This window comes from Triticum urartu, chromosome 5A, assembly GCF_056163025.1.
Source record: "Triticum urartu cultivar PI428250 chromosome 5A, HENAU_Tu73, whole genome shotgun sequence".
In the NCBI taxonomy this organism is placed as follows: Eukaryota; Viridiplantae; Streptophyta; class Magnoliopsida; order Poales; family Poaceae; genus Triticum; species Triticum urartu.
In genome coordinates this window covers 658,190,983-658,213,440 of record NC_141877.1, presented here as the reverse complement: position 1 = coordinate 658,213,440, position 22,458 = coordinate 658,190,983, and the positions used below count along the sequence as shown (strand labels likewise).

The following is a 22,458-nucleotide window of genomic DNA, read 5'->3' as shown; positions in this document are numbered from 1 at the left end:
TTGGATCACGTCGTGTTCGACTACATCATCACCGTTCTTTGAACGCTTCCGCACGCGATCTACAAAGGTATGTAGATGCGTCCGATGACTCGTTGCTAGATGAACTCCTAGATGGATCTTGGTGAAACGAGTAGGAAATTTTTTGTTTTCTGCAACGTTCCCCAACAGTGGCATCATGAGCTAGGTCTATGCATAGTTCTTCTTGCGCGAGTAGAACACAATTTGTTGTGGGCGTAGATTTGTCAACTTTCTTGCCGCTACTAGTCTTTTCTTGCTTCAGCGGCATTGTGGGATGAAGCGGCCCGGACCAACCTTACACGTACGCTTACGTGAGACCGGTTCCACCGACTAACATGCACTAGTTGCATAAGGTGGCTGGCGGGTGTCTGTCTCTCCCACTTTAGTTGGAGCGGATTCGATGAACAGGGTCCTTATGAAGGGTAAATAGAAGTTGACAAATCACGTTGTGGCTTTAACGTAGGTAAGAAGTCGTTCTTGCTAGAACCCTAAATTCAGCCACATAAAACTTGCAACATCAATTAGAGGACGTCTAACTTGTTTTTGCAGCAAGTGGTTTGTGATATGATATGGCCAAAGTTGTGATGAATGATGAATGATCTATATGTGATGTATGAGATGTTCATGCTATTGTAATAGAAATCACGACTTGCATGTCGATGAGTATGACAACCGGCAGGAGCCATAGGAGTTGTCTTTATTCTTTTATATGACCTGCGTGTCATTGAGAAACGCCATGTAAATTACTTTACTTTATTGCTAAACGCGTTAGCCATAGTAGTAGAAGTAATAGTTGGCGAGCAACTTCATGGAGACACGATGATGGAGATCATGATGATGGAGATCATGGTGTCAAGCCGGTGACAAGATGATCATGGAGCCCCAAGATGGAGATCAAAGGAGCTATGTGATATTGGCCATATCATGTCACGTTTATTATTTGATTGCATGTGATGTTTATCATGTTTTGCATCTTGTTTACTTAGAACGACGGTAGTAAATAAGATGATCCCTCATAATAATTTCAAGAAGTGTTCCCCCTAACTGTGCACCGTTGCGACAGTTCGCTGTTTCAAAACACCACGTGATGATTAGGTGTTTTATTCAGACGTTCACATACAACGGGTGTAAGACAGATTTACACATGCAAACACTTAGGTTGACTTGATGAGCCTAGCATGTATAGACATGGCCTCGGAACACAGAAGACCGAAAGGTCGAGCATGAGTCGTATAGAAGATACGATCAACATGAAGATGTTCACCGATGTTGACTAGTCCGTCTCACGTGATGATCGGACACGGCCTAGTTAACTCGGATCATGTAATACTTAGATGACTAGAGGGATGTCCAATCTAAGTGGGAGTTCATTAATAATTTGATTAGATGAACTTAATTATCATGAACTTAGTCTAAAATATTTTACAATATGTCTTGTAGATCAAATGGCCCACGTAGTCCTCAACTTCAACGTGTTCCTAGAGAAAACCAAGCTGAAAGACGATGGCAGCAACTATACGGACTGGGTCCGGAACCTGAGGATCATCCTCATAGCTGCCAAGAAAGATTATGTCCTACAAGCACCGCTAGGTGAAGCTCCCGTCCCACAGAACCAAGACGTTATGAACGCTTGGCAGACACGTGTTGACGACTACTCCCTCGTTCAGTGCGGCATGCTTTACAGCTTAGAGCCGGGGCTCCAAAAGCGTTTTGAGAGACATGGAGCATATGAGATGTTCGAAGAGCTGAAAATGGTTTTTCAAGCTCATGCCCAGATCGAGAGATATGAAGTCTCCGATAAGTTCTTCAGCTGTAAGATGGAGGAAAATAGTTCTGTCAGTGAACACATACTCACTATGTCTGGGTTACATAACCGCTTGTCTCAGCTGGGAGTTAATCTCCCGGATGATGCGGTCATTGACAGAATCCTCCAGTCGCTTCCACCAAGCTACAAGAGCTTTGTGATGAACTTCAACATGCAGGGGATGCAAAAGACCATTCCTGAGTTGTTCTCAATGCTGAAATCAGCGGAGGTAGAAGTCAAGAAGGAACATCAAGTGTTGATGGTCAATAAAACCACTAAGTTCAAGAAAGGCAAGGGTAAAAGGAACTTCAAGAAGGACGGCAAGGAGGTTGCCGCGCCCGGCAAGCAAGCTGCCGGGAAGAAGCCAAAGAATGGACCCAAGCCCGAGACTGAGTGCTTTTATTGCAAGGGAAGCGGTCACTGGAAGCGGAACTGCCCTAAATACTTAGCAGACAAGAAGGCCGGCAAAACAAAAGGTATATGTGATATACATGTAATTGATGTGTACCTTACTAGTGTCCGTAGTAGCTCCTGGGTATTTGATACCGGTGCAGTTGCTCACATTTGTAACTCAAAGCAGGGGCTGCGGAATAAGCGGAAACTGGCAAAGGACGAGGTGACGATGCGCGTCGGGAATGGTTCCAAGGTCAATGTGATCGCCGTCGGCACGCTACCTCTATATCTACCTTCGGGATTAGTTTTAAACCTTAATAATTGTTATTTAGTGCCAGCTTTGAGCATGAACATTGTATCGGGATCTCGTTTAATTCGAGATGGCTACTCATTTAAATCCGAGAATAATGGTTGTTCTATTTATATGAGAGATATGTTTTATGGTCATGCTCCTATGGTGAATGGTTTATTCTTTATGAATCTCGAACGTAATACTACACATGTTCATAATGTGAGTACCAAAAGATGTAAGGTTGATAATGATAGTCCCACATACTTGTGGCACTGCCGCCTTGGTCACATATGTGTCAAACGCATGAAGAAGCTCCATGCAGATGGACTTTTAGAGTCTCTTGATTATGAATCATTTGACACGTGCGAACCATGCCTCATGGGTAAGATGACCAAGACTCCGTTCTCAGGAACAATGGAGCGAGCAACCAACTTATTGGAAATCATACATACTGATGTGTGCGGTCCAATGAGTGTTGAGGCTCGCGGTGGCTATCGTTATGTTCTCACGCTCACTGATGATTTAAGTAGATATGGGTATATCTACTTAATGAAACACAAGTCTGAAACCTTTGAAAAGTTCAAGGAATTTCAGAGTGAGGTTGAGAATCAACGTGACAGGAAGATCCAATTTCTACGATCAGATCGTGGAGGAGAATACTTGAGTCACGAATTTGGCACACACTTAAGAAAATGTGGAATAGTTTCACAACTCACGCCGCCTGGAACACCTCAGCGTAATGGTGTGTCCGAACGTCGTAATCGCACTTTATTAGATATGGTGCGATCTATGATGTCTCTTACCGATTTACCGCTATCTTTTGGGGGCTATGCTTTAGAGACTGCCGCATTCACTTTAAATAGGGCTCCGTCGAAATCCGTTGAGACGACACCGTATGAATTATGGTTTGGGAAGAAACCTAAGCTGTCGTTTCTAAAAGTTTGGGGATGCGATGCTTATGTCAAGAAACTTCAACCTGAAAAGCTCGAACCCAAGTCGGAAAAATGCGTCTTCATAGGATACCCTAAAGAAACTATTGGGTATACCTTCTACCTCAGATCCGAAGGCAAGATCTTTGTTGCCAAGAATGGATTCTTTCTAGAGAAAGAGTTTCTCTCTAAAGAAGTAAGTGGGAGGAAAGTAGAACTTGATGAAGTATTACCTCTTGAACCGGAAAATGGCGCAACTCAAGAAAATGTTCTTGAGGTGCCTGCACCGACTAGAGAGGAAGTTAATGATAATGATCAAGATACTTCTGATCAAGCTCCTACTGAAATTCGAAGGTCCACAAGGACACGTTCCGCACCAGAGTGGTACGGCAACCCTGTCTTGGAAATCATGTTGTTAGACAACGGTGAACCTTCGAACTATGAAGAAGCGATGGCGGGCCCGGATTCCGACAAATGGCTAGAAGCCATGAAATCCGAGATAGGATCCATGTATGAAAATGAAGTATGGACTTTGACTGACTTGCCCGTTGAACGGCGAGCCATAGATAATAAATGGATCTTTAAGAAGAAGACAGACGCGGATGGTAATGTGACCATCTATAAAGCTCGACTTGTCGCTAAGGGTTATCGACAAGTTCAAGGGGTTGACTACGATGAGACTTTCTCACCGGTAGCGAAGCTAAAGTCCGTCCGAATCATGTTAGCAATTGCCGCATTCTACGATTATGAGATATGGCAAATGGATGTCAAAACGGCATTCCTTAATGGTTTCCTCAAGGAAGAATTGTATATGATGCAGCCGGAAGGTTTTGTCGATCCTAAGAATGCTGACAAGGTTTGCAAGCTCCAACGCTCGATTTATGGGCTGGTGCAAGCATCTCGGAGTTGGAACATTCGCTTTGATGAGATGATGAAAGCATTTGGGTTTACGCAGACTTATGGAGAAGCCTGCGTTTACAAGAAAGTGAGTGGGAGCTCTGTAGCATTTCTCATATTATATGTAGATGACATACTATTGATGGCAAATGATATAGAACTCTTGGACAGCATCAAGGCCTACTTGAATAAGAGTTTTTCAATGAAGGGCCTTGGAGAAGCTGCTTATATATTAGGCATCAAAATCTATAGAGATAGATCGAGATGCCTCATAGGTCTTTCACAAAGCACATACCTTGATAAGATATTGAAGAAGTTCAATATGGATCAATCTAAGAAGGGGTTCTTGCCTGTGTTACAAGGTATGAAATTGAGCTCAGCTCAATGTCCGACCACGGCAGAAGATATAGAAGAGATGAGCGTCATCCCCTATGCATTAGCCATAGGTTCTATTATGTATGCCATGCTATGTACCAGACCTGATGTAAACCTTGCCGTAAGTTTGGTAGGAAGGTACCAAAGTAATCCCGGCAAGGAACACTGGACAGCGGTCAAGAATATCCTGAAGTACCTGGAAAGGACTAAGGAAATGTTTCTCGTTTATGGAGGTGACGAAGAGCTCGTCGTAAAGGGTTACGTCGACGCTAGCTTTGACACAGATCTGGATGACTCTAAGTCACAAACCGGATACGTGTATATTTTGAATGGTGGGGCAGTAAGCTGGTGCAGTTGCAAGCAAAGCGTCGTGGCGGGATCTACATGTGAAGCGGAGTACATGGCAGCCTCGGAGGCAGCACATGAAGCAATATGGGTGAAGGAGTTCATCACCGACCTAGGAGTCATACCCAATGCGTCGGGGCCAATCAAACTTTTCTGTGACAACACTGGAGCTATTGCACTTGCCAAGGAGCCCAGGTTTCACAAGAAGACAAGGCACATCAAGCGTCGTTTCAACTCCATTCGTGAAAATGTTCAAGATGGAGACATAGATATTTGTAAAGTACATACGGACCTGAATGTAGCAGATCCGTTGACTAAATCTCTCCCTAGAGCAAAACATGATCAACACCAGAATTCCATGGGTGTTCGATTCATCACAATGTAACTAGATTATTGACTCTAGTGCAAGTGGGAGACTGTTGGAAATATGCCCTAGAGGCAATAATAAAAGCATTATTATTATATTTCCTTATTCATGATAATTGTCTTTATTCATGCTATAATTGTGTTATCCGGAAATCGTAATGCATGTGTGAATAACAGACACCAACATGTCCCTAGTAAGCCTCTAGTTGACTAGCTCGTTGATCAACAGATAGTCATGGTTTCCTGACTATGGACATTGGATGTCATTGATAACGAGATCACATCATTAGGAGAATGATGTGATGGACAAGACCCAATCCTAAACATAGCACAAGATCGTATAGTTCGTTTGCTAGAGTTTTTCCAATGTCAAGTATCTTTTCCTTAGACCATGAGATCGCGTAACTCCCGGATACCGTAGGAGTGCTTTGGGTATACCAAACGTCACAACGTAACTGGGTGACTATAAAGGTAGATTACGGGTATCTCCGAAAGTGTCTGTTGGGTTGACATGGATCAAGACTGGGATTTGTCACTCCGTATGACGGAGAGGTATCACTGGGCCCACTCGGTAATGCATCATCATAATGAGCTCAAAGTGACCAAGTGTCTGGTCACGGGATCATGCATTACGGTACGAGTAAAGTGACTTGCCGGTAACGAGATTGAACGAGGTATTGGGATACCGACGATCGAATCTCGGGCAAGTAACATATCGAATGACAAAGGGAATTGCATACGGGGTTGATTGAATCCTCGACATCGTGGTTCATCCGATGAGATCATCGTGGAGCATGTGGGAGCCAACATGGGTATCCAGATCCCGCTGTTGGTTATTGACTGGAGAGTCGTCTCGGTCATGTCTGCTTGTCTCCCGATCCCGTAGGGTCTACACACTTAAGGTTCGGTGACGCTAGGGTTGTGAAGATATGTATATGCATTAACCCGAATGTTGTTCGGAGTCCCGGATGAGATCCCGGACGTCACGAGGAGTTCCGGAATGGTCCGGAGGTAAAGAATTATATATAGGAAGTGCTGTTTCGGCCATCGGGACAAGTTTCGGGGTCACCGATATTGTATCGGGACCACCGGAAGGGTCCCGGGGGTCCACCGGGTGGGGCCACCTATCCCGGGGGGCCCCATGGGCTGAAGTGGGATGGAACCCAGCCCAAAGTGGGCTGGGGCGCCACTCCCCTAGGGCCCATGCGGCTAGGGTTGAGGGGAAACCCTAAAGGGGGCGCCCCCTTGCTTGGGGGGCAAGCCCCCCCACCCTTGGCCGCCGCCCCCCTAGGAGATTCCATCTCCTAGGGCCGCCGCCCCCCTAGCACCCCTATATATAGTGGGGGAGAGGAGGGACTTCATACACCAGCCCCTGGCGCCTCCCTCTCTCCCCGTTACGTCTCTCTCTCGTAGTATAGGCGAAGCCCTGCTACTGTGACGCCCTGCATCCACCACCACGCCGTCGTGCTGCTGGATCTTCATCAACCTCTCCTTCCCCCTTGCTGGATCAAGAAGGAGGAGACGTCTCCCGTCCCGTACGTGTGTTGAACGCGGAGGTGCCGTCCGTTCGGCGCTTGGTCATCGGTGATTTGGATCACGTCGTGTTCGACTACATCATCACCATTCTTTGAACGCTTCCGCACGCGATCTACAAAGGTATGTAGATGCATCCGATGACTCGTTGCTAGATGAACTCCTAGATGGATCTTGGTGAAACGAGTAGGAAAATTTTTGTTTTCTGCAACGTTCCCCAACAAAACCCTAGATGGGTTTGGGCGCCCCCACCCCTAGGAAACTTGCCCCCCCAAGCCGGGAGGGGAGGCTGCTCTAGGGGAGGCGCCCACCTCTCCAGGTTACGTGAGAGGGGGTGGGAGGGGCGCATGGCCCCTTAGTGGGTTGGTGTGCCCCCTTCCCTTGGCCCATAAGGCCCCCCAACGCTTGTCGGGGCCTCCGAAACACCTTTCGGTCACGCTGGTCGTCACCCGGTACTCCCAGAACAATTCCGGACTCCAATACCCTTCGTCTAATATATCGGTCTTCATCTCCGGACCATTCTGGACTTCCTCATCACGTCCGGGATCTCATCCGGGACTCCGAACAACCTTCGGTAACCACATACTATTCCCATTACAACTCTAGCGTCACCGAACCTTAAGTGTGTAGACCCTACGGGTTCGGGAACCTTGCAGATATGACTGCTACCTCTTGAGCACTTGCGTTGGTTTTCCCTTGAAGAAGAAAGGGTGATGCAGCAAAGTAGCGTAAGTATTTCCCTCGGTTTTTGAGAACCAAGGTATCAATCCAGTAGGAGGCCACGCACGAGTCCCTCGCACCTACACAAACAAATAAATCCTCGCAACCAACGCGATAAGGGGTTGTCAATCCCTACACGGCCACTTACGAGAGTGAGATCTGATAGATATGATAATATAATATTTTTGGTATTTTTATGATAAAGATGCAAAGTAAAATAAAAGGCAAAGGAAATAAATAAGTATTGGAAGATTAATATGATGGAAGATAGACCCGGGGGCCATAGGTTTCACTAGTGGCTTCTCTCAAGAGCATAAGTATTCACGGTGGGTAAACAAATTACTGTTGAGCAATTGACAGAATTGAGCATAGTTATGAGAATATCTAGCTATGATCATGTATATAGGCATCACGTCCGAGACAAGTAGACCGACTCCTGCCTGCATCTACTACTATTACTCCACACATCGACCGCTATCCAGCATGCATCTAGAGTATTAAGTTCATAAGAACAGAGTCACGCTTTAAGCAAGATGACATGATGTAGAGGGATAAACTCATGCAATATGAAATAAACCCCATCTTGTTATCCTCGATGGCAACAATACAATATGTGCCTTGCTTCCCCTACTGTCACTGGGAAAGGACACCGCAAGATTGAACCCAAAGCTAAGCACTTCTTCCATTGCAAGAAAGATCAATCTAGTAGGCCAAACAAAACTGATAATTCGAAGAGACTTGCAAAGATAACCAATCATACATAAAAGAATTCAAAGAAGATTCAAATATTGTTCATAGATAAACTTGATCATAAACCCACAATTCATCGGTCTCAACAAACACACCGCAAAAGAAGATTACATCGAATATATCTCCACAAGAGAGGTGGAGAACTTTGTATTGAGATCCAAAAAGAGAGAAGAAGCCATCTAGCTAATAACTATGGACTCGTAGGTCTGAGGTAAACTACTCACACTTCATCGGAGAGGCTATAGTGTTGACATAGAAGCCCTCCGTGATCGATGCCCCCTCCGGCGGAGCTCCGGAACAGGCCCCAAGATGGGATCTCGTGGATACAGAAAGTTACGGCGGTGGAATTAGGGTTTTGGCTCTGTATCTGGTAGTTTGGGGGTACGTAGGTATATATAGGAGGAAGGAGTACATCTGTGGAGCAACAGGGGGCCCATGAGGGTGGAGGGCGCCTGGGGGGGGGGGGGGTAGGCGCGCCCCCTACCTCGTGGCCTCCTGGTTGATGTCTTGACGTAGGGTCCAAGTCCTCTGGATCTTGTTCGTTCCGAAAATCACGTTTCCGAAGGTTTCATTCCGTTTGGACTCCGTTTGATATTCTTTTTCTGCGAAACCCTAAAATAGGCAAAAAAAACAGCAATTCTGGGTTGGGCCTCCCGTTAATAGGTTAGTCCCAAAAATAATATAAAAGTGTATAATAAAGCCCAATAATGTCCAAAAAAGAATATAATATAGCATGGAACAATCAAAAATTATAGATACGTTGGAGACGTATCAATCACCGAGACACCTCTGCGGCCAATAACCAATAGCGGGATCTGGATACCCATATTGGCTCCCACATGTTCCACGATGATCTCATCGGATGAACCACGATGTCAGGGGTTCAATCAATCATATATACAATTCCCTTTGTCCATCGGTGTGTTACTTGCCCGGTATTCGATCGTCGGTATCCCCACACCGAGACCGAAAGGTCGAGCGTGAATCATATAGTAGATATGATCAACATAGTGATGTTCACCATTGAAAACTACTCCATTTCACGTGATGATTGGTCATGGTTTAGTTGATTTGGATCACGTGATCACTTAGATGATTAGAGGGATGTCTATCTAAGTGGGAGTTCTTAAATATGATTAATTGAATTTTAATTTATCATGAACTTAGTCCTAATAGTATTTGCATAACTATGTTGTAGATCAATAGCTCGCGATGTAGCTCCCCGTTTATTTTGGGTGTTAGTCACATGGAGATGTGAACTAATCACATAAAGATGTGAACTATTGGTGTTAAATCACATGACGATGTGAACTAGATTATTGACTCTAGTGCAAGTGGGAGACTGAAGGAAATATGCCCTAGAGGCAATAATAAAGTTGTTATTTATATTTCCTTATATCATGATAAATGTTTATTATTCATTCTAGAATTGTATTAACCGGAAACTTAGTACATGTGTGAATACATAGACAAACAGAGTGTCACTAGTTTGCCTCTACTTGACTTGCTCGTTGAACCAATGATGGTTATGTTTCCTAACAATAGACATGAGTTGTCATTTGATTAACGGGATCACATCATTAGATAAAGATGTGATTGACTTGACCCATCCGTTACCTTAGCACGATGATCGTTTAGTTTGTTGCTATTGATTTCTTCATAACTATACATGTTCCTATGACTATGAGATCATGCAACTCCCGAATACCGGAGGAACACTTTGTGTTCTACCAAACGTCACAACGTAACTGGGTGATTATAAAGGTGATCTACACATGTCTCTGATGGTGTTTGTTGAGTTGGCCTGGATCAAGATTAGGATTTGTCACTCCGATTATCAGAGAGGTATCTCTGGGCCCTCTCGGTAATGTACATCACTATAAGCCTTGCAAGCAATGTAGCTAATGAGTTAGTTACGGGATGTAGCATTACAGAACGAGTAAAGGGACTTGCCGGTAACGAGATTGAACTAGGTATTGAGATACCGACGATCGAATCTCAGGCAAGTAACATACCGATGACAAAGGGAACAACGTATACCATTATGCGGTTTGACCGAGAAAGATCTTCGTAGAATATGTAGGAGCCAATATGAGCATCCAGGTTCCACTATTGTTTATTGACCAGAGACATGTCTCGGTCATGTCTACCTAGTTCTCGAACCCGTAGGGTCCGCACGCTTAACGTTCGGTGACGATTGGTATTATGAGTTTATGTGATTTGATGTACCGAAGGTTGTTTGGAGTCCCGTATGAGATCACGGACATGACGAGGAGTCTCTAAATGATTGAGCTATAAAGATCGATATAATGGAAGGCTATATTCGGACATCGGAAAGGTTACGAGTCATCCGGGTATTTTTCGGAGTACCGGGGGAGTTATGGGAATACGGGAGTACATATGGGCCTTAGTGGGCTTTAAGGGAAAAAGAGGAGAAGCCACGAGGGCTTTCCACGCGCCCCCCATGGGCCTAGTCCGAATTGGACTAGGGGAGGGGCTGCGCCCCCTCTTTCCTTCTCCTCCCCTTCTCCTTCCTTCCCCCTCCTAGTAGGACTAGGAAAGGAGGAATCCTACTCCGACTAGGAGAAGGATTCCTCCCCCCTTGGCGCGCCTACAGAGGCCGGCCCGCCTCCCCTCCCTCCTTTATATAACTGGGGAAGTGGGAACCCTAGAACACAGAAGTTGATTTTTCCAAGCCGTGTGCGGTGCCCCCCTCCACCATAATCCACCTCAATCATATCGTAGTGGTGCTTAGGCAAAGCCCTGCGTCGGTAGCAACATCATCACCGTCATCACGCCATCATGCTGACAGAACTCTCCTGTGAAGCTCTCCTGGATTGGAGTTCGTGGGACTTCATCGAGCTGAACATGTGCTGAACTCGGAGGTGCCGTACGTTCGGTACTTGGATCGGTCGGATCGTGAAGACGTACGACTACATCAACCGCGTTCTCATAACGCTTCCGCTTACAGTCTACGAGGGTACGTGGACGATACTCTCCTCTCTTGTTGCTATGCATCACCATGATCTTGCGTGTGCGTAGGATTTTTTTTGAAATTACTATGTTTCCCAACACAACATCTCTCTCCTCTCCTAGAATGCACAAGGTTTAGGTGATCCCGATAAATGCGCCGGTGTCCAGGCGGCCGTCAAGTCTATCAACCCTTGTGTCACTTGTATTCAGGAAACGAAGCTCGCTCACTTGGACTCCTTCAAGCTTGCTACTTTCCTCCTGGGTAGCCTCTTGGCTTTCGCCGTCAAGGGCGCTGACGGGAGCCGCGATGGGATTGTCACAGCTTGGGACCCCCGCCTTTTCAACTTAGTCCCTTCCACCCCCTCTGGTTACTCTCTAACCACGGCCCTTCGATCGGTCTCCACGGACCTCTCTTTCGCTCTCACGAACGTCTATGCTCCTGCTGATCACTCCTACATGCAGGCCTTGGTCCACGACCTGGCACTAGTAGAAAAACGATTTTTAGTACCGGTTCTGGAACCGACACTAAAGGGGGGGACTAAAGGTCCCCCCCCTTTAGTCCCGGTTCAACACGAACCGGGACCAAAGGCCCACCACGTGGCACGAGGCGCGTCATGGTCTGGGGGACCTTTAGTCCTGGTTGGTAACACCAACTAAAGGATTTTTTTGAAATAAAACAAAAATAGCCCGCCTACTGGGCCGGCACGGCCTGCATACGACTAGAAACCCAACCTCTAGTTGGGCTAGGATGCAGGCCCGTATGTCCCAGTAGGCCCCACAAGGCAGAAGATTTGCAATAGACCCACAAAGGCCTGCTTAGAGAGGAGCTCGACACGGTAGCCTCGGCGGGGCTTATAAACCGGTGTGAGCTCCTCTCAACTAGCGAGGTGGGACTAAACATTGTGCACAGCGGGTGGCAGCGCACCACCTTTAGTATCGGTTGGTGGCTCCAACCGGTACTAAAGGGGGGGGTCTTTAGTACTGATTGGAGCCACCAACCCATACTAAAGGCCACCACCTTTAGTACCGGTTGGTGGCTCCAACCGGTACTAAAGGGGGGGGGGGTCTTTAGTACGGGATGGAGCCACCAACCCGTACTAAAGGCCACCACCTCCTTAGTACCGGTTCGTGACATGAACCGGTACTAATGAGCGCCACCCGCCTAGCCGTAGGAACCAGCACTAATGGTCACATTAGTGCCGGCTCAAATATAAACCGGGACTAATGAGTTGAAGATTAGACCCTTTTTATACTAGTGTGGAGGAGGTTGCTGAAGGAAATATGCCCTAGAGGCAATAATAAAGTTATTATTTATTTCCTTATATCATGATAAATGTTTATTATTCATGCTAGAATTGTATTAACCGGAAACATAATACATGTGTGAATACATAGACAAACAGTATGTCACTAGTATGCCTCTACTTGACTAGCTCGTTGAATCAAAGATGGTTAAGTTTCCTAGCCATAGACATGAGTTGTCATTTGATTAACGGGGTCACATCATTAGAGAATGATGTGATTGACTTGACCCATTCCGTTAGCTTAGCACTTGATCGTTTAGTTTGTTGCTATTGCTTTCTTCATGACTTATACATGTTCCTATGACTATGAGATTATGCAACTCCCGTTTACCGGAGGAACACTTTGTGTGCCACCAAACGTCACAATGTAACTGGGTGATTATAAAGGTGCTCTACAGGTGTCTCCGAAGGTACTTGTTGGGTTGGCGTATTTCAAGATTAGGATTTGTCACTCCGATTGTCGGAGAGGTATTTCTGGGCCCACTCGGTAATGCACATCACTATAAGCCTTGCAAGCATTGCAACTAATGAGTTAGTTGCGGGATGATGTATTACGGAATGAGTAAAGAGACTTGCCAGTAACGAGATTGAACTAGGTATTGAGATGCCGACGATCGAATCTCGGGCAAGTAACATACCGATGACAAAGGGAACAACGTATGTCGTTATGCGGTTTGACCGATAAAGATCTTCGTAGAATATGTAGGAGCCAATATGAGCATCCAGGTTCCGCTATTGGTTATTGACCAGAGACGTGTCTCGGTCATGTCTACATAGTTCTCAAACCCGTCGGGTCAGCACGCTTAAAGTTCGATGACGGTTATATTATGAGTTTATGTGTTTTGATGTACTGAAGGAGTTTGGAGTCCCGGATGAGATCGGGGACATGACAAGGAGTCTCGAAATGGTCGAGACGTAAAGATCGATATATTGGACGACTATATTCAGACATCGAAAAGGTTCTGAGTGATTCGAGTATTTTCGGGAGTACGGGGGAATTATGGGAATTCGTATTGGGCCTTAATGGGCCATACGGGAAAGGAGAGAAAGGCCTCAAAGGGTGGCCGCACCCCTCCCCATGGGCTGGTCTGAATTGGACTAGGGAGGGGGGGCTCCCCTTTCCTTCCTTCTCCTTTTCCCTTCCCTTTCCTTCTCTCCTACTCCTACTACTTGGAAGGGCTCCTAATTCTACTAGGAAAGGGGGAATCCTACTCCCGGTGGGATTAGGACTCCCCTAGGGCACGCCATAGAGAGGGTCGGCCCCTCCCCTCCTCCACTCCTTTATATACGTGGCCAGGGGGCACCCCATAGACACAACAATTGATCCCTTGGATCTCTTAGCCGTGTGCGGTGCCCCCCTTCACCATAATCCACCTCGATCATATCGTAGTGGTGCTTAGGTGAAGCCCTGCGTCGGTAGAACATCATCATCGTCACCACGCCGTCGTGCTGACGAAACTCTCCCTCAACACTCGGCTGGATCGGAGTTCGAGGGACGTCATCGAGTTGAACGTGTGCAGAACTCAGAAGTGCCGTGCGTTTGGTACTTGATCGATCAGATCGTGAAGACGTACGACTACATCAACCGTGTTGTGCTAACGCTTCCGCTTTCGGTCTACGAGGGTACGTGGACAACACTCTCCCCTCCCGTTGCTATGCATCACCATGATCTTGCGTGTGCGTAGGAATTTTTTTGAAATTACTACGTTCCCCAATAGTGGCATCCGAGCCAGGTTTTATGCGTAGATGTCGTATGCATGAGTAGAACACAAGTGAGTTGTGGGCGATATAAGTCATACTGCTTACCAGCATGTCATACTTTGGTTCGACGGTATTGTTGGATGAAGCGGCCCGGACCGACATTACACGTACGCTTACGCGAGACTGGTTCTACCGACGTGCTTTGCACACAGGTGGCTGGCGGGTGTCAGTTTCTCCAACTTTAGTTGAACCGAGTGTGGCCACGCCCGGTTCTTGCGAAGGTTAAAACAGCACCAACTTGACAAACTATCGTTGTGATTTTGATGCGTAGGTAAGAACGGTTCTTGCTCAGCCCATAGCAGCCACATAAAACTTGCAACAACAAAGTAGAGGACGTCTAACTTGTTTTTGCAGGGCATGTTGTGATGTGATATGGTCAAGACGTGATGAGATATAAGTTGTTGTATGAGATGATCATGTTTTGTTGAAGTTATCGGCAACTGGCAGAAGCCTTATGGTTGTCTCTTTATTGCATAAGATGCAATCGCCAAATAATTGCTTTACTTTATCGCTATGCAATAGCAATAGTTGCAAGAGCAATAGTTGGCGAGACGACCATGTGACGACACAATGATATAGATCAAGATGATGGAGATCATGGTGTCATGCCGGTGACCATAGAGATCATGACGGTACTTTGGAGATGGAGATCAAAGGCGCAAGATGACCATGGCCATATCATGTCACATATTGTGATTGCATGTGATGTTTTTTATACATCTTATTTTGCTTAGTTCGACGGTAGCTTTATAAGATGATCTCTCACTAAATTTCAAGATAAAAGTGTTCTCCCTGAGTATGCACCGTTGCCAAAGTTCATCGTGCCCAAACACCACGTGATGATCGGATGTGATAAGCTCTACGTCCATCTACAACGGGTGCACTCAGGTTAAACTTGACGAGCCTAGCATATGCAGATATGGCCTCGGAACACTGAGACCGAAAGGTCGAGCATGAATCATATAGTAGATATGATCAACATAGTGATGTTCACCATTGAAAACTACTCCATTTCACGTGATGATCGGTTATAGTTGATTTGGATCACGTGATCACTTAGATGATTAGAGGGATGTCTATCTAAGTGGGAGTTCTTAAGTAATATGATTAATTGAACTTTAATTTATCATGAACTTAGTCTTGATAGTATTTTGCAAATAATGTTATAGATCAATAGCTTGCGTTCTTGCTTCCCTATATTTTATATATGTTCCTAGAGAAAACTAAGTTGAAAGATGTTAGTAGCAATGATGCGGATTGGATCCGTGATCTGAGGTTTATCCTCATTGTTGCACAAAAGAATTATGTCCTTGATGCACCACTAGGTGACAAACCTATTGCAGGAGCAGATGCAGATGTTATGAACGTTTGGCTAGCTCAATATGATGACTACTTGATAGTTTAGTGCACCATGCTTAAAAGGCTTAGAATCGGGACTTCAAAGACGTTTTGAACGTCATGGACCATATGAGATGTTTCAGGAGTTGAAGTTAATATTTCAAGCAAATACCCGAGTTGAGAGATATGAAGTCTCCAACAAGTTATATAGCTAAAAGATGGAGGAGAATAGCTCAAGCAGTGAGCATGTGCTCAGATTGTCTGGGTACTACAATCGCTTGAATCAAGTGGGAGTTAATCTTCCAGATAAAATAGTGATTGACAGAATTCTCTAGTCACCATCACCAAGTTAGTAGAACTTCGTGATGAACTATAATATGCAAGGGATAACGGAAATGATTCCCAAGCTCTTCGTGATACTGAAAATCGACGAAGGTAGAAATCAAGAAAAGCATCAAGTGTTGATGGTAAACAAAACCACTAGTTTCAAGTAAAGGGACAAAGGGAAGAAAAGGGAACTTCAAGAAGAACGGCAAGCAAGTTGCTGCTGAAGTGAAAAAAACCCAAGTCTGGACCTAAGCCTGAAACTGAGTGCTTCTACTGCAAAGGGATTGGGCACTGGAAGCGGAACTACCCCAAGTAATTGGCGGATAAGAAGGATGGCAAAGTGAACATAGGTATATTTGATATACATGTTATTGATGTGTACTTTACTAGTGTTTATAGCAACCCCTCAGTATTTGATACTAGTTCAGTTGCTAAGAATAGTAACTCGAAACAGGAGTTGCAGAATGAACATAGACTAGTTAAGGGTGAAGTGATGATGTGTATTGGAAATGGTTCCAAGATTGATATGATCATCGTCGCACACTCCCTATACTTTCGGGATTAGTGTTAAACCTAAAATAAATGTTATTTAGTGTTTGCGTTGAGTATGAATATGATTGGATCATGTTTATTGCAATATGGTTATTCATATAAGTTGCAGAATAATTGTTGTTCTGTTTACATGAATAAAACCTTCTATGGTCATACACCCAATGAAAATGGTTTGTTGGGTCTCGATCGTTGTGATACACATTTTCATAATATTGAAGCCAAAAGATACAAAGTTAATAATGATAGTGCAACTTATTTGTGGCACTACCGTTTAGGTCATACTGGTGTAAAGCGCATGAAGAAAATCCATGTTGATGGGCTTTTGGAATCACTTGATTATGAATCAGATGATGCTTGCGAACCATGCCTCATGGGCAAGATGACTAAGACTCCATTCTCCGGAACAATGCAGCAAGCAACAGATTTGTTGGAAATCATGCATACCGATGTATGTGGTCCGATGAATATTGAGGCTCGCGGCAGGTATCATTATTTTCTGATCTTCACAGATGATTTGAGCAGATATGAGTATATCTACTTGATGAAACACAAGTCTGAAACATTTGAAAAGTTCAAAGAATTTTAGAGTGAAGTGGAGAATCATCGTAACAAAATAAAAGTTTCCACGATATGATCGCAGAAGTAAAATATTGGAGTTACGTGTTTGGCCTTCAGTTAAAACAATGTGAAATAGTTTCACTACTCATGCCACCTGGAACACCACAGTGTAATGGTGTGTCTGAACGTCGTAACCGTACTTTATTAGATATGGTGCAATCTATGACGTCTCTTACTGATTTACCGCTATTGTTTTGGGGTTATGCATTAGAGACTGCTACATTCACATTAAATAGGGCACCATCTAAATCCGTTGAGACGACACCGTATGAACTATGGTTTGGCAAGAAACTTAAGCTGTCATTTCTTAAAGTTTGAGGTTGCAATGCTTATGTGAAAAAGTTTCAACCTGATAAGCTCAAACCCAAATCGGAGAAGTGCGTCTTCATAGGATACCCAAAAGAAAATGTTGGGTACACCTTCTATCACAGATCCGAAGGCAAGATATTCATTGCTGAGAATGGATCCTTTCTAGAGAAGGAGTTTCTCTCGAAAGAAGTGAGTGGTAGGAAAGTAGAACTTGATGAGGTAACTGTACCTGCTCCCTTATTGGAAAGTAGTTCATCACAGAAATCTGTTCCTGTGACTACTACACCAATTAGTGAGGAAGCTAATGATGATGATCATGTAACTTCAGATCAAGTTACTACCGAACCTCGTAGGTAAACTAGAGTGAGATCCGCACCAGAGTGGTACGGTAATCCTGTTCTGGAGGTCATGTTAATTGACCATGACGAACCTACGAACTATGAGGAAGCGATGATGAGCCCAGATTCCACAAATGGATTGAGGCCATGAAATCTGAGATGGGATCCATGTATGAGAACAAAGTGTGGACTTTGGTTGACTTGCCCGTTGATCGGCAAGCCATAGAAAATAAATGGATCTTCAAGAGGAAGACGGACGCTGATAGTAGTGTCACTATCTACAAAACTAGAATTGTCGTAAAAAGGTTTTCAACAAGTTAAAGGTGTTGACTACGATGAGAATTTCTCACTCGTATCTATGCTTAAGTCTGTCTAAATCATATTAGCAATTGCCGCATTTTATGAAATCTGGCAAATGAATAAACAAAACTGCATTCCTTAATGGATTTACTAAAGAAGAGTTGTATATGATGCAACCAGAAGGTTTTGTCAATCCTAAAAGTGCTAACAAAATATGCAAGCTCCAGCGATCCATCTATGGACTGGTGCAAGCATCTCAGAGTTGGAATATACGCTTTTATAAGTTGATCAAAGCATATTGTTTTATACAGACTTACGGTGAAGCCTGTATTTATAAGAAAAGTGAGTGAGAGCACTACAGCATTTCTGATAAGTATATGTGAATGACATATTGTTGATCGGAGATAATGTAGAACTATTCTGCAAAGCATAAAGGAATGTTTGAAAGGAGTTTTATTTTCAAAGAAAGACCTCGGTGAAGCTACTTACATATTGAGCATCAAGATCTATAGAGATAGATCAAGACGCTTGATAAGTTTTTCAATGAGTACATACCTTGACAAGATTTTGAAGTAGTTCAAAATGGAATAGTCAAAGAAGGAGTTCTTGCCTGTGTTACAAGGTGTGAAGTTGAGTAAGACTCAAAACCCGACCACGGCAGAAGATAGAGAGAGAATGAAAGTCATTCCCTATGCCTCAGCCATAGGTTCTATAAAGTATGCCATGTTGTGTACCAGACCTATTGTATACCCTGCCCTGAGTTTGGCAAGGGAGTACAATAGTGATCTAGGAGTATATCATTGGACATTGGTCAAAATTATCCTTAGTGGAATAAGGATATGTTTCTCGATTATGGAGGTGACAAAAGGTTCGTCACAAAGGGTTATGCCGATGCAAGTTTTGACACTGATCCAGATGACTCAAAGTCTCAATCTGGACACATATTGAAAGTGGGAGTAATTAGCTAGAGTAGATCCGTGCAGAGCATTGTTGACATAGAAATTTGCAAAATACATACAGATCTGAATGTGGCAGACCCGTTGACTAAACTTCCCTCACAAGCAAAACATGATCACACCTTAGTACTCTTTGGGTATTAATCATATAGCGATGTGAATTAGATTATTGACTCTAGTAAACCCTTTGGGTGTTGGTCACATGACGATGTGAACTATGGGTGTTAATCACATGGTAATGTGAACTATTGATGTCAAATCACATGGCGATGTGAACTAGATTATTGACTCTAGTGCAAGTGGGAGACTGAAGGAAATATGCCCTAGAGGCAATAATAAAGTTATTATTTATTTCCTTATATCATGATAAATGTTTATTATTCATGCTAGAATTGTATTAACCGGAAACATAATACATGTGTGAATACATAGACAAACAGTATGTCACTAGTATGCCTCTACTTGACTAGCTCGTTGAATCAAAGATGGTTAAGTTTCCTAGCCATAGACATGAGTTGTCATTTGATTAACGGGGTCACATCATTAGAGAATGATGTGATTGACTTGACCCATTCCGTTAGCTTAGCACTTGATCGTTTAGTTTGTTGCTATTGCTTTCTTCATGACTTATACATGTTCCTATGACTATGAGATTATGCAACTCCCGTTTACCGGAGGAACACTTTGTGTGCCACAAAATGTCACAATGTAACTGGGTGATTATAAAGGTGCTCTACAGGTGTCTCCGAAGGTACTTGTTGGGTTGGCGTATTTCAAGATTAGGATTTGTCACTCCGATTGTCGGAGAGGTATCTCTGGGCCCACTCGGTAATGCACATCACTATAAGCCTTGGAAGCATTGCAACTAATGAGTTAGTTGCGGGATGATGTATTACGGAATGAGTAAAGAGACTTTCCGGTAACGAGATTGAACTAGGTATTGAGATGCCGACGATCGAATCTCGGGCAAGTAACATACCGATGACAAAGGGAACAACGTATGTCGTTATGCGGTTTGACCGATAAAGATCTTCGTAGAATATGTAGGAGCCAATATGAGCATCCAGGTTTCACTATTGGTTATTGTTCAAAAACGTGTCTCGGTCATGTCTACATAGTTCTCGAACCCGTAGGGTCCGCATGCTTAAAGTTCGATGACGGTTATATTATGGGTTTATGTGTTTTGATGTACTGAAGGAGTTCGGAGTCCCGGATGAGATCGGGGACATGACGAGGAGTCTCAAAATGGTCGAGACGTAAAGATCGATATATTGGACGACTATATTCGGACATCGGAAAGGTTCCGAGTGATTCGGGTATTTTCGGGAGTACCGGGGAGTTACGGGAATTCGTATTGGGCCTTAATGGGCCATACGGGGAAGGAGAGGAAGGCCTCAAAGGGTGGCCGCACCCCTCCCCATGGGCTGGTCCGAATTGGACTAGGGAGGGGGGGCGCCCCCTTCCTTCCTTCTCCTTTTCCCTTCCCTTTCCTTCTCTCCTACTCCTACTACTTGGAAGGGCTCCTAGCTCTACTAGGAAAGGGGAAATCCTACTCCCGGTGGGAGTAGGACTCCCCTAGGGCGCGCCGTAGAGAGGGCCGGCCCCTCCCCTCCTCCACTCCTTTATATACGTGGCTAGGGGCACCCCATAGACACAACAATTGATCCCTTGGATCTCTTAGCCGTGTGTGGTGCCCCCTCCATCATAATCCACCTCGATCATATCGTAGCGGTGCTTAGGCGAAGCCCTGCGTCGGTAGAACATCATCATCATCACCACGCCGTCGTGCTGACGAAACTCTCCCTCAACACTCGGCTGGATCGGAGTTCGAGGGACGTCATTGAGTTGAACGTGTGCAGAACTCGGAGGTGTCGTGCGTTCGGTACTTGATCGGTCGGATCGTGAAGACGTACAACTACATCAACCGTGTGAGAAGAACAATGATCGTTTCGACGCCGCCCGGGCGGCGACCTTTAACGCCATGATCAATGGCCTTGGGTGGCTTGACCTGCCGCTCTCCGATCGTCTCTTCACTTAGACCAATAAGCCCTCCCCCCCCCCCACTCTCGCTCGCCTCGATAGGGTCTTTTTTTACTCTAGGTGGGACGCCCTTTTCCTGGACTCCTCGCTCTGCTCTCGCCCCCGCACGGCCAGCGACCACGTCCCCCTGGTCGTCTCTGCCGCGACTAAGATCCCAGCCTCCACTCGTTTCTTCTTTGAAACTGCTTGGTTAACTAACCCCCTCTTCCAACCTTCCACTCTCCCTGCCTGTACGGGCCGTACTAGCGATCAGGACGCTGGCCACGCGCAAGAAAGCTTTCAGGTCGGCGGCCAAAGCTTGGAAAAAGCAACACCGCTACGTCCCAACTTTTAGGAATGACCGCTCCTTTCTTATTGATCTCATGGATTTTCTGGAGGAATATCGTTGTCTCTCTACAGATGAAGCTGCTCTCCACTTAGATGCCTGTCTGGCGTTGGACGCTGCCATCCTCAAGCAGGCAACGTATTGGAAGCAGCGGGGGAAATGTCGTGGCGTGCGGGAGGGGGATGAAAACACCCGCTTCTTCCACGCACAGGCTTCCCAACGCTGGCGCGGGAACTGCATCCGCGTCCTCGACGTCGACGGCTCCCACGTCATGGGGCATGCAGCCAAGGCGGGGGCACTCTTGGGCTTCTACTCTGGCCTCCTGGGCCGTGCGACGGTGCCCGTCTGGCGTTTTGATGTGATGGGCCTCCTCGCAGCCACCCCCCCACGTCTACGGGCCCTCACTTGTGGCCCCTTTCCCCCTCGGCGAGATCAGGCGTGCGGCCCTTTGCCTCGATTGCTCGAGCGCCCCGCCTCTCTCTCTGCTGTCGCCCCGGCATTTGTACTATTGTACTGTATGTTGGGTTCGAGAAATATATTCAGGTGAGGGAGTTCTCTCCCCCCGGTGAAAATTCAAAAAAAATAAAAAGCCTATGGACTGAGCAGTATGTATAGGTAGCCACTCTGAAAACGTCTGATATCCGTCCCAATCCTGCATGGTCACCACCCCCGGCGCCCACCAATAAACAAAACCCAGCGCCGCATTTGTTATCTGAAATGCAATTTTCTTTCTATTCTTTGACTGGTGTGGTCTGAACTAGGATAGTCCTCGTCTTCGCCTGGTGGTTTCATTTGAACGGCCGCGTTCCTCAGTTTTCCTGCCCATTGATTTCTTCTTTACTCGTCGTTTTGACTCAATGAACGTACATGTTGCTAGTTCACTTCACTGGGAGAG

The 22,458-nt window shown here is 45.3% G+C and overlaps 1 pseudogene; it reads left to right on the top strand.

Moving 5' to 3' along the window:
- Window positions 1-22,458, top strand: part of LOC147973839 (uncharacterized) — a 40,260-nt pseudogene that overhangs the window by 6,053 nt on the left and 11,749 nt on the right.